This window comes from Panthera leo, chromosome D4, assembly GCF_018350215.1.
Source record: "Panthera leo isolate Ple1 chromosome D4, P.leo_Ple1_pat1.1, whole genome shotgun sequence".
Taxonomy (NCBI): domain Eukaryota; kingdom Metazoa; phylum Chordata; class Mammalia; order Carnivora; family Felidae; genus Panthera; species Panthera leo.
The window spans coordinates 21,334,673-21,345,983 of NC_056691.1; the positions used below are offsets into that span (position 1 = coordinate 21,334,673).

An 11,311-nucleotide genomic window follows, 5' to 3' on the forward strand; every position below is an offset into this window, starting at 1 on the left:
GTTATCAGAGAATGAATGAAGAAGAAGATGTCTATTTGAGGAAGCAGGCCCTTAACAGTTTATCTTTGGATTGACTGATAATTTTTAGGAGTCAACTTGTCCAGGACTTTATTCTGAGTTTCTTGAGAGAAGTGAAGGGAGGCAAAAGTAACACTTCTCCGGTGCTTTGGGATCCTTGGGAAGAAGCTATGTGAGAAGCACAAAGTATCGCTCTCATTTGGCAATCGTGATTCTAAGGCATATTGAAGCAGACACTTGAATGCTCCAAATGACAAGATAATCCAGATAAAGTTTACGCGTCTTGCAGCTTTTGAAGTTCTTAAAGCCAAATAGAGTGGAAGGATCAAAGACAAACCAAGTTCCCAAGTTAGCTCGTATCGTACACTCAGTGCCTCTGCTTCCTATGAATCTCAGCTGCCAGCAGCAAATACCGCAGCCAAGCACCTAGAGGCAACTGCTCTGCGTGTGGACAGTTCCATCACACATATGTGCTGTGGGTTACAAAAATGAGGCTCTCTTCTTTTGTAACTTGCTTTCTTTCAATTACCACAGTACTGAGTAATTAAATATGTCGCTCTATGATATCAGTGGTAAAAGCAAAATAGTTCTCCATTATACAGACGAATCAAAATGGGTTTAACCAATCCTTGTGACTGGATATTTTACATTGTATGTTAGAAGACCCCACCATCCCATCAACGTGGAAACAGGTTAGAGCTGACCTCTTTAAAGTTCCTAACACTGTTGGTAAAAATGAAGACTGTGGAAAGCCCAAGTGGGCAGGGTCAGAAGTCTTCTGGGTATCACACAGTGGGTCAGAAGGAAGCGGGTCCTACAGATCTTGAAGGAGGACTGGATGCTTAAGTAATAACTCACATGAATTCATTGTGTAAACTATATCAAGTGTACAAAATATGAAGTGTTTCGGCTAAGAAATGACTATCTTTCTTTTTTTTTTTTAATGCTTATTTACTTGAGAGAGAAGAAACAGAGTGTGAGCGGGGGAAGGGCAGACAGAGGGAAACACAGAATCTGAAGCAGGCTCCAGCTCTGAGTTGTCAGTGCAGAGACCCGTGTAGGGCTCTAACTCACGGACTGCAAGATCATGACCTGAGCTGAAGTCAGACACTCGGTGGTTAGAGTACAGTTTTTCCTGTAGATCATCCGAGGCACCAGTGCCTCAGAACGACTGTATTTGGAGATAAGGTCATTGAAGAGGTAGTCAAGGTAAAATAAGGTCATCTGGGTGGGTCCTCATCCACTATAACGTGTCCTTCTAAGAGGAAGAGATTAGGACACAGCTGCACAGCGAGAAGGCCATGTGAAGACACAGGGCACAGTGGGCCTTCTAGGGCAAGCTAAGGAGAGAGCCCTCAGTAAAAACCAATCCCACTGAGCCCCTGATCTTGGATTTCTAGCCTCCAAGACTGTGAGAAAATGAATTTCTGACCTTTATGCCACACCGTCTATGGTACTTTGTTATGACAAACCTAAAAACTAAAACTTCATTGTGAGTTCTTATTAAATGACTCAATTTCTATAAAAGGATATCAGAACAATCTCTCTTGCCTGCTTAGATATATGTCTCTATGTAATAAGTGACATAAGCTAGTCCCACAATAAGCATACTCTTGAACTTGGGACCCACCCACCATTTAGCAAAAACCAAGCTGAAATAATATTTATGAAGGGAAGTTTGTTCAAAGGCCATTTATTTCATGAATTCCACCAGATATTCTAAAGCTTACCTCTGGAGCAAACTCTATCCTATGCTGTGTAATTTGGGTTCAATACTAACACTTTGTTTTAAAGCTTATTTACTTAGAGAGAGGGAGAGAAAGAGGGAGTGCACTAGCAGGGGAGGGGCAGAGAGAGAGGGAGACAGAGAATCCCAAGCAGGCCTCGAGCTGTACTGTGAGATCTTGACCTGAGCCGAAATCAAGAGTCAGACGCTTAACTGACTGAGCCACCCAGGCGCCCCATGTTGGTTCAACATTAGATTGTGTTTAATAAATGACTTTTTGTTGAGGTATCATCAAAATAGAGCAAAGAATATTCTAGAAAGGGTTTCAAGAAGTGCATTTGTGTGTCTACTGAAAGGTTGCTACTGAAAACATTTGCATGGGATTTTTTGCTAAGTGGTCCTTGGGGAGAAATTCTAACTAATGTAAGTACCAAGAATATCTGCTCTTCTCATGATCAATGAATCCAAAGGTTAACTTAGCTTTTATTTTTTGCAAGGATGGCCAGAAAGTTGGACGATGGTTCTTTTTTTTTTTTTTTATGAATATAATTTATTGTCAAATTGGCTTACATACAACACCCAGTGCTCATCCCAACAGGTGCCCTCCTCAATGCCCATCACCCATTTTCCCCTCTCCCCCCCTCACCCCCCATCCACTCTTAGTTTGTTCTCTGTATTTAATAGTCTCTTGTGGTTTGCCTCCCTCCCTCTCTGTTTGTATCTATTTTTTTTTTTTTCAAAAATATGGAACGCTTCACGAATTTATGTGTCATCCTTGTGCAGGGGCCATGCTAATCTTCTCTGCATCATTCCAGTTTAGTGTATGAGCTACCAAAGCGAGCACTGGACAAGGGTTCTTAAGCTTAATATACAAAAAAATCGCCTGAGGAGCTAATTCTGAAACTCTTCTTGAGAGTGAGGAAGGAGATGTGACAAAATATCCGTGCCTTTCACCCAGGCCTGTGGCCAGGACACCCAGTTCTACCTTCTACTGTTATGTCACTATGTCCCAACACGGCAGGTGCCTATCAGTCTGGCTCGTTCTCAACTCAGATGCCCACATGCCATGGAGACTGAAGGGGATCAGAGGTGTCAACCCAGATCACCCTCTCTCTAGCCACATGGTGTGCTTTCTTAATTAAGCCGAGTGGCTGTATGTTGGTGTGGGGTTCTCTGCACAGTCACCTCCTTCTTGACTCCCAAGTGGAGAAAAAGAGGCAAGAGTCCCTTCTCTTCAAGGTTTCTTTCCTTATATAGGGCAATCGCCCTCGCTGAGTAAAAGTCTGGCAGGGGGACATCAAGAGACACGGGACCGAACACTTGAATCTGGTTTCTTTCTTCCTCTTTTGCTCCCTATAAATCCTGAAGCTGGAAATAGGGAAGTTTTTGTTTTTCTTTGCCTACATTTTGATCTCCTTCTACAATTGAGCAAGAGATTCTCCACCATTGCGTTCCCGGGTGGAAGTGGAATTTTCTCAACAGTAACAAGAACTCAACAGGCTTGGGTCCTTCCGGATTGGTTGTTGATATACCAAAGGAGGAAATAAAAGCGTTTGGGAAATCCTTTCTTTCTAAAAAATGCATGGCTCTTAAGCTTATTGACTTTCTGCTAAATCCTATTTCGGATGTCAGATGCTGAATATTACATCAGTATTTATTTTCATTTTTCTCTCTCTAACACATCTCTCCAAGCAGATGGGTTCTCTAAGACATGGATGTGGAGTTGCAAAACAAATAAAGCACATTAATAATTTAAAAATTGTCTCTAATATATACTGCTATATTATAAATGATAATAAAAGATAGGCATCAGAAAATACAAAGAAAAAAAAGAAAATGGCCTTGAAGGAGGGGAAGAAAAGTAAAAAATAAGCTCTGAGCCCTCAAAACTGGTTTCTTCAGCCTTGGTTGCAATGCCAAGGGGCAATCCTAAAAGCATATATACACTGAGAAAGAATATCTATGCCTTATTTTAGTGCCCTAATTTGAATCGTACACCTATTGGTAGACATAAACTTTGAAAATTAGATGTAGATTACACTATGAGCTGGTTGTCTCTGACCTGGTAAGAGACTCCAGGGTTGAGTTCAAGTATTTCTAGGAGTCTTAGGATGCTGGCAAGTAATCCCATTTCTTTGCTTCAATTTTTCTTCACGTTTACAAAGTTTGGTAAATCACTCTCTTATCTTTCTTGCTGACCTTAAAGGAATGCGGTGGAGGGGGAAAAAAAATGAAGACTAGAGATCTCTTTAGAAAAAGATTGAGATATTTGATTAATTGCATCATTTATTGCCACACATCAGGCAGTCTTCTCATTCTGTATCGTAGTAAAGGAACCCTTGCAAACCGGTGGGCGGTTAAAGACTTTGAAAAGAAGCAAGTCTCCCTTTTCCAGTTTTTCCCCTTCTAGTTTTGATGGGGGTTGAGATAAAAGGAGGTCTTAGGAACGCACAGTCATCGGATGGGTGGACGGAGCAGGAGGAAACCGCTGGCATGTGACATTAGGTGGCAGGTGATTCCAAATGGTAGCCAACCCTCAGCAAGGAAAAGCAGGACACTCTACAGCTAAAGAGTAACAGGAAAGATTTCAGAGCAGGGTGATTTCCATTTGGAGGGTTTATTATTTAGCCTTGTTCATCCAGCCCATGTGGCTACAAAATCCTTGAAGATACTGGAAACTCTACAATTGGTTTCAAGATGGGCCCTCTCATTGCTCTGCTCTTCCAAATAGAATCCTTGTTTTGATCCAAGGTGGTTACCAGCTTTAAATGGCATCTTCACCATGACCGTGAGGTGTGGTTTTTGTTCCTTTTGCGGTCTGCACGCTGATGTCTACATCAGCTTTACCCTGGTCTCCATTTTCTCTCTCCAAAATCCCTGCCTTGTCCTCTTCAGATCCAAACCTTTTCTCCCCCAAGTGTTTTTGTAGCCATAAGGACATGCCATCCTCCCTCCCCCACTTTTTTTTTTTTTTTTTGGTTAAAAAATACTGTAACAAAGCGAGGCCATGGATGTACTCTGGTGTCATGGTTTGTAAACGAGAATTTTTTTTTAAAAAGATGCCTTTCCTGATGAATCCATTATTGTAGTCTTGGTTTAAAAGAAAAAAAATTGATGACAGGGTGGAGTCTCCTTTTCTCCCAAGCACCTCTGATCCCAGTGTACAAATAATGTTTATATTCCAGTTCACAGGGGAAAAAAAAAGAACGTGAAAATATTTCATTGAAAGCTGACAGCTTTAACGAACTTTAAAGGTTAACCCTGGTGCTAGTTAACATATCTATTCATGTCTCCATCAGTCTATTGAATTACTCAGCTGAACACGCACACAAAAGCAAAACTTAAAAAAAAAAAAATACCCAGAAAGCCAACATTAATAATTCATAAATACTGGAGGCTGGTGACTGACAATTTTCCCCCTACTGTGTTGAAGTCTGTTAAGAACTGAATCCTGATAGCTCCTAAGTTACTTTAGAAACTCAGTGAGCAACCCTGTCCAAGAATGTTAATGTTTCTGTAAGTGGTTAGCTACCGAAACAGTGGATTTTTATCCCCTCAAGCACTTGTTCATGTCCCTTTGGATTAGTATAAGGTACAGCTTTTCATGAGATGTTTAACTGACAGTTTTTATATTTGAATTTCTCAAGCATCTGCAGACCATAAAGAACTCCAAATTCAGCCATAATCCTCTGTTACAAAGGAAATCGGCATTTTTGAACAGATTCCAGATACCAATTATAGCATTAATGAGGATATACAATCGCGTTGTCTGCTTCGGCAGGGTTAGAAGCAATGTTGTTCCTGACAGAGCTGGCCTGACTCAGAATTCACCGCTCTCCTTCCGCCATGTGCATAAAAACGTGCTTTCCAAACCTTCCCATTAAGGAGAGGAGCTATCAGGATGACTGGATGGCTCCGGTGGTTAAGAGTCCTACTCTTGATTCCAGCTCAGGTCATGATCTCGTGGCTCGTGAGTTTGAGCCCTGCCTTGGGCTTTGAGCTGACAGTGCAAATCCTGTTTAGAATTCTCTCTCTCTCTCTCTCTCTCTGTCTCTGCTGCTCCCTTGCTCATGCATACATGCTCGCTCTCTCTCTCTCAAGAGTAAATAAACTAATTAAAAAAAATAAAAACAATAGGAGCTATTAACATCTTTAGGGTTTAACCATTTTCCTGGGGACACAAGGGACAAATACTATCACTGTCTGTTGCCTGACAACGAGTTGATTTCAAGCTCTCGTATCAGAATAAACATTCAGGCTTGATGTTATTAGAAAGATTTAGCAAAGAGTTCCCATGGAGGACTGAGATGGGGGCTCTGCATGTTCTCCTGCTGGTGCCAGCTGGCTTTCTCACCTGGTTTTGCTTCAAAAGGGCTCCAAGGCTGTTATTTCTACCACTCGTGGCTGATATTTCTACCACTCGGCAATGATTAAACTCTCTTTTATGTTTTCCATTCAGAGTTTTTAATTGTCTGCCACGCCTGCCCTTTAGGAAGGCAAGGGGAGGCGAAGGGGTCTTCTCAGACCTGGGGATGGTTGGCATGAGGTTTGCTATGAGTCCTCACAAGGCAGCTTCTAAATAGGAAACTATGGTGGGAGCCCAATGTTAAAACTCTTCCTTGGCTTCCTAAACTTCAGGGTTAAAAATCGTTTTGTATGAGGGGTAGTTGGAGAAATAACCCAATATCTGCCTTGATTGGTAACAAGCTTGTTTCTGTTTCTTACACTGTAGTCATGGCAACAACCAGAAACTGTTACATTAACTGAAGTCCTTCCTCCTTAAAATCTTAGTCTGGTGAACAGCCACTAAAGGACGTGAGTTTCAAGATTTGTCTGTTGCGCAGTAGAAACTCATAAATAACTGATTCACTCAAGGCATTGGCTTCTGTATTAAGCAATAAATAAGGCCCCAAACATATACTGAGCGCTTTCCTCTATGGAGGCCTTCGCCAGGTATGATGACTATGTTAGTCGTTTGTCATGGAGGAAGTTTGAAATCCTGCACTGCTGATTAATGACCATGTGAGTGTGGACAAGCGTCGAAGCCTCCTGAGCTTCTGTTTTCTTGCCTGAAAATTGAGGATAATAGTATTTATCTGATAGGGTTGCAGAGCAGTTTTATTTATTTATTTATTTTTTTTTTTTTTAAATTTTTTTTTCAACGTTTTTTATTTATTTTTGGGACAGAGAGAGACAGAGCATGAACGGGGGAGGGGCAGAGAGAGAGGGAGACACAGAATCGGAAACAGGCTCCAGGCTCCGAGCCATCAGCCCAGAGCCTGACGCGGGGCTCGAACCCACGGACCGCGAGATCGTGACCTGGCTGAAGTCGGACGCTTAACCGACTGCGCCACCCAGGCGCCCCGAGCAGTTTTAAATAAGATAATGTAGAGGAAACATCTAGCAGAATTAACAGTAAGTTCTGTTTTCCTTTCCTTAGAGAATTGGTACAGTCTTTTCAAAGGTAGTGTGTGTGTGTGTGTGAGAGTGTGTGTGTGTGTGTGTGTGTGTGTGTGTGTATTACTTTACTGTAATCTTGTGAAGGAGAAAAATCAGACTTTGATTACTTTGATTACTTTTCTATTTGGCAGATGAAAAAAATCTAGGCACAATCAAGTTACATGAGTTGTCCACATCTGTAGCTAATTCAGAACTGGCAATTGTGTACAAATTGTCTTCTTTATAGTATTTCCTTGAGTATGTATTGACTTTTTGTACCCCCTTATAAGGAAGTCCACATTAAATAATAAATACCTCACTCCTAAGTATTTCAATCAAACTTTGTCGTTAGGGTAAAGGTTATAGGTTAATTTAGCAGAAGGAGGAAAAATGTTTCAAAGAACGCTGGTGTGATATTTAGTGATTTCTACTTTTTGATGGAAAGATTTTAGTAGTTTACTAACTAATAATTATTTTGGGCCTGCTAAGTTTCAGGAGCTGTGTTAAGTGCTATGCAAATATTAACTTTTTAGCTTCTTGCAGCAATCCTATGATACTGATACTTCCCAGCACCCCTGTTTTACAGGTGAGGAAACAGAAATGTGGAAAGACTGAGTAAACAGCACCACATTCCCCATGTAGTGGGTGACAAAGCCGTCTTTCAAACCCAGGAATTGTAATCAGGATTCACAGTACTTAATGCACAAATGTTGCTTCCCAATTGTTTATATGAAATATGAAATTAGTGATGGTAAAGGAGACAATAATGCCTCAATGTGTTTGTGACTTTGACTTTCCTTGAGGTTTAATTTCAAAGTTCATTAGAAAAAAGGAAAAATTTCAAGTAATTCAACTAATGCTCATTCTGGTCTATACAGATTTTTATTTTTATAATTTGCCTTTAATCTTTTATTTAATGAATAGAAATCTTAACCAAAATTGAATGACAGGTCAGACAAATGCAATGGTACAGATGATCTACCTTTTGTATCTAAGACTATGTTCACTTTCTTATAAAAAGAGGATATTAATTATAATTTTGTTTCTAAACCCAAATTTAATTAATACTGACTTTGTCATAGCGTTTCCTCACCTATCCAGAATTCTTACCTACATGGAATTGTATCTTTTATTAAAGCTTTATCAATACTTTTTTCTTGAATTTTCTGTTCACTCTCTGTAACCCACAGAGACTCATAGGACAAGTGGTTCAATCATTATTTCTCAGCCTGATAATATTTTAGCAGGCTTAACTTTGAAATCCAGAATGCTCTTCTGCATTTAAAACAATCTATTTGCTTTTCTTTTTCCTTTGAAGACTCAAGGCAGCTTGTAACACAGCAAACCAAAAAGAAATAAAATACCGGGATCAGATAAAAAGAAAAGCATAATTATACACATCATAAGACTCAAACCTTGTTGCCATAGCTGGTGTGTGAGTTTGGCTCTAAGCCATTATATAATTCCTTGAGGGCAGTGAATGATGTAATAAACACTGACCTCAATTACATTTTTATAACTTATAAAACACTAAGTTTCATATGGCTTGACTATATGATGGGATTTGATAAAAGCTGAAGGTAAACATTGCTCTCTTAGGGATGCCCTAACGTGTACCAAAATGTCCCTTTCCAGTAGCTCAGCTTACGTCAAGGATACAAGTACCTAGAAAAGTCAGTAAGTTGGATAAATACTTTTAAAAACTTTTTTTCTCTATATTATAGATACTTTGCAAAGACCTCATGAACGTTCTCTCCCAAATTTATAAAACACATAGAAAAAAATACAAAGTAACATAAACACTTAGTAATCTCTCTCTCTACTCTCCTTTTCTTCCCTTTCCCTAATAACTGGTATTAACAGTTGCTGTGCTTTAGTCCATTCCACAGTAGACAATGCAAAAAATGCTATTTCCACTGGTTTAAAATTTTTTCTTTTTTCTTAAAGATGTATGACTGAGCTGGGGTTAAAGTATGCAAAATAACTAGAGTTAACGGTCAGTGAGAAGGAAGAGAAACAAGGGCCAACTGGAGCTGATATTTTTTGTCCTGAGGTTATCTGCTGAAGTCTGGAGGCTAGGCCCTAGGTTCTGAAGTTCCATATGTGGGGAACAGGAGACAGGCTTGTAATCCAAGGAGAATGGGATGGAAGATCAGCACCTTGGACATAAACCTGAAGTCAAAACTCTCACCTGGTACCTTAAGGAAGTGTATGTCCTTCATAAGGAGACTTGGCCTGTTTTGTCTTTGATGAGAAAAATAGTCTTCTCAGAGAACTTGGGGGGAAAAAAGGCACACTCACCATTATAGCTGGAAAAACTCATCAGTTAGAAAAATCCCAGGTTGTTAGTAGTGCCAGGCTCATCTAGAAAACAAACAAACATGAGTTCTATCTGGAGGGATGCATAAAGCATAAACTCAAACAGAAGAGGCACAGAGCTTTTGACAGTTTCATGGTGCTCGGAAGGCAAGAATTGGAATTCATTGCTCTTCAAAATGAGGAACTCTGAAAAGCACCCCAGGCTTTAAATTGAGTCTCTTGAGGGCTAAACTCTCAGAATAAAGATAAACTGAAAATAGACTCCATCTTCCAAAAACTGACACCAAATTCCAAATCATCTTCATCTCTGATTGGATAAAGATGATCAACCCCTCATTCAACTGCTTGTCTGAAAAATAGTAAATTATCTCTAAAGGAAGAAAACATCATTTAAAACTTACACATTTTAAAGATACATTATGTCAGACATTCAAAAAAATTTACCTGATATGCCAAGAGGACTACTTACTGAAAACCAAGAGGAAAAACAGAAAAGATATAGACTCACAGGTAATCCAGGTACAGGAATTAATATGTTTAGAAATAGGTGGATAGAGAATTTCACCAGAGAATTACAACCTATAAAAAATAATGCAGAGGGAATTCTATCACTGCAAAATTTATGAACTGAAATTAAGTACTCAATAGATTGATTTAACAGGAGATTAGATAAAGCAGGAGAGAAAATTAGGGTAATCATTAAAAGAATCATAAAAGGAGGCATAACTAAAAGCTAACAAAGGGGAAAAATTGAATAATAAAAGCTACTTGATAAATCCAAAAGAAAGCAAGAAGAAGAGAAGATGGAATAAAGGACAGGAAACAAATAAGAGAGGTTTAAGCCGACATATCTCAAGAATTACCTTTAATAGAGATGGAACAAACACTCCAATTAAAAGACTGTCATAGTCAGACTGGGTCAAAAATGAATCAAATATGTTTTACATGACTTTAATATATGACACACAAAGAATGGAAGTGTAGAGGAACTGACCAGAAGGAGCTGGTGGGCTGTATTCACGTTAGTACAGCTAATAACAGGTAAAGTGTGCTTCAAAGAATACGGATCGTTAGAAAGAAAAAAGAGGAACACACGGTGATGAAAAAGAGTCAAACCGCCAGAAATATATAATAATTCCAATTTGGTATAACTCAGCGACACCTGAAAATGTACGAAGCAAAATTGACAAAATTAGGGTGAAAATGAGACAAATGCACTATCATGCTAGAAGTTTTCACTGACATGGTATAGACACAAAAATTCAGTAAGAACAGAGACAACACGCACAACATGATTTTCTAATTTGGCCCAATTAGCAATCATAGAACGCGACACTTTTCAGGTGCACATGGAACATTATCCAAAATTGACTATGTAAAGCCATATGGGCCGTAAAGTAAGTCTCAACAACAAATGATTGAAATAAGGAGTGTGTTCTCTGGTTATAAGAGAATTATGATAAAAATTGATAGTAAAAAGGTATCTTGAAAATCCTCAAATATTTGAAATTAAGCAGTTCTCTTTTAAAATAAACCAAAGGTGAAAAAGTTATGACACTGGAAATTAGAAATATTTTAAGCTGATCATTAATAAAAGCATCATATATTAACACATGAGGGATACAACTAAAGCCATGCTTATAAGGGAAATTAGAGTTTTCGATGTGTACATTAGACAAGAAGAGAGGCTGGAAAGTCAAAGATCTGAGCATCTGTATGAAGGTGTTAAAATACAAACAGCAAATTAAAACCAGAGATAGTGGAAAGGAGAAAGTCTAAAACAGAGAGTAAATTAATAAAATATATATG

The 11,311-nt window shown here is 39.1% G+C and overlaps 1 non-coding gene across 1 annotated transcript; it reads right to left on the reverse strand.

The window, feature by feature from the left end:
* Nucleotides 1-2,482: 2,482 nt before the first annotated feature.
* Nucleotides 2,483-2,588, reverse strand: LOC122205772. Its single transcript, XR_006196259.1, has one exon. It is a non-coding gene; the product is annotated as a U6 spliceosomal RNA (small nuclear RNA).
* Nucleotides 2,589-11,311: the final 8,723 nt, after the last annotated feature.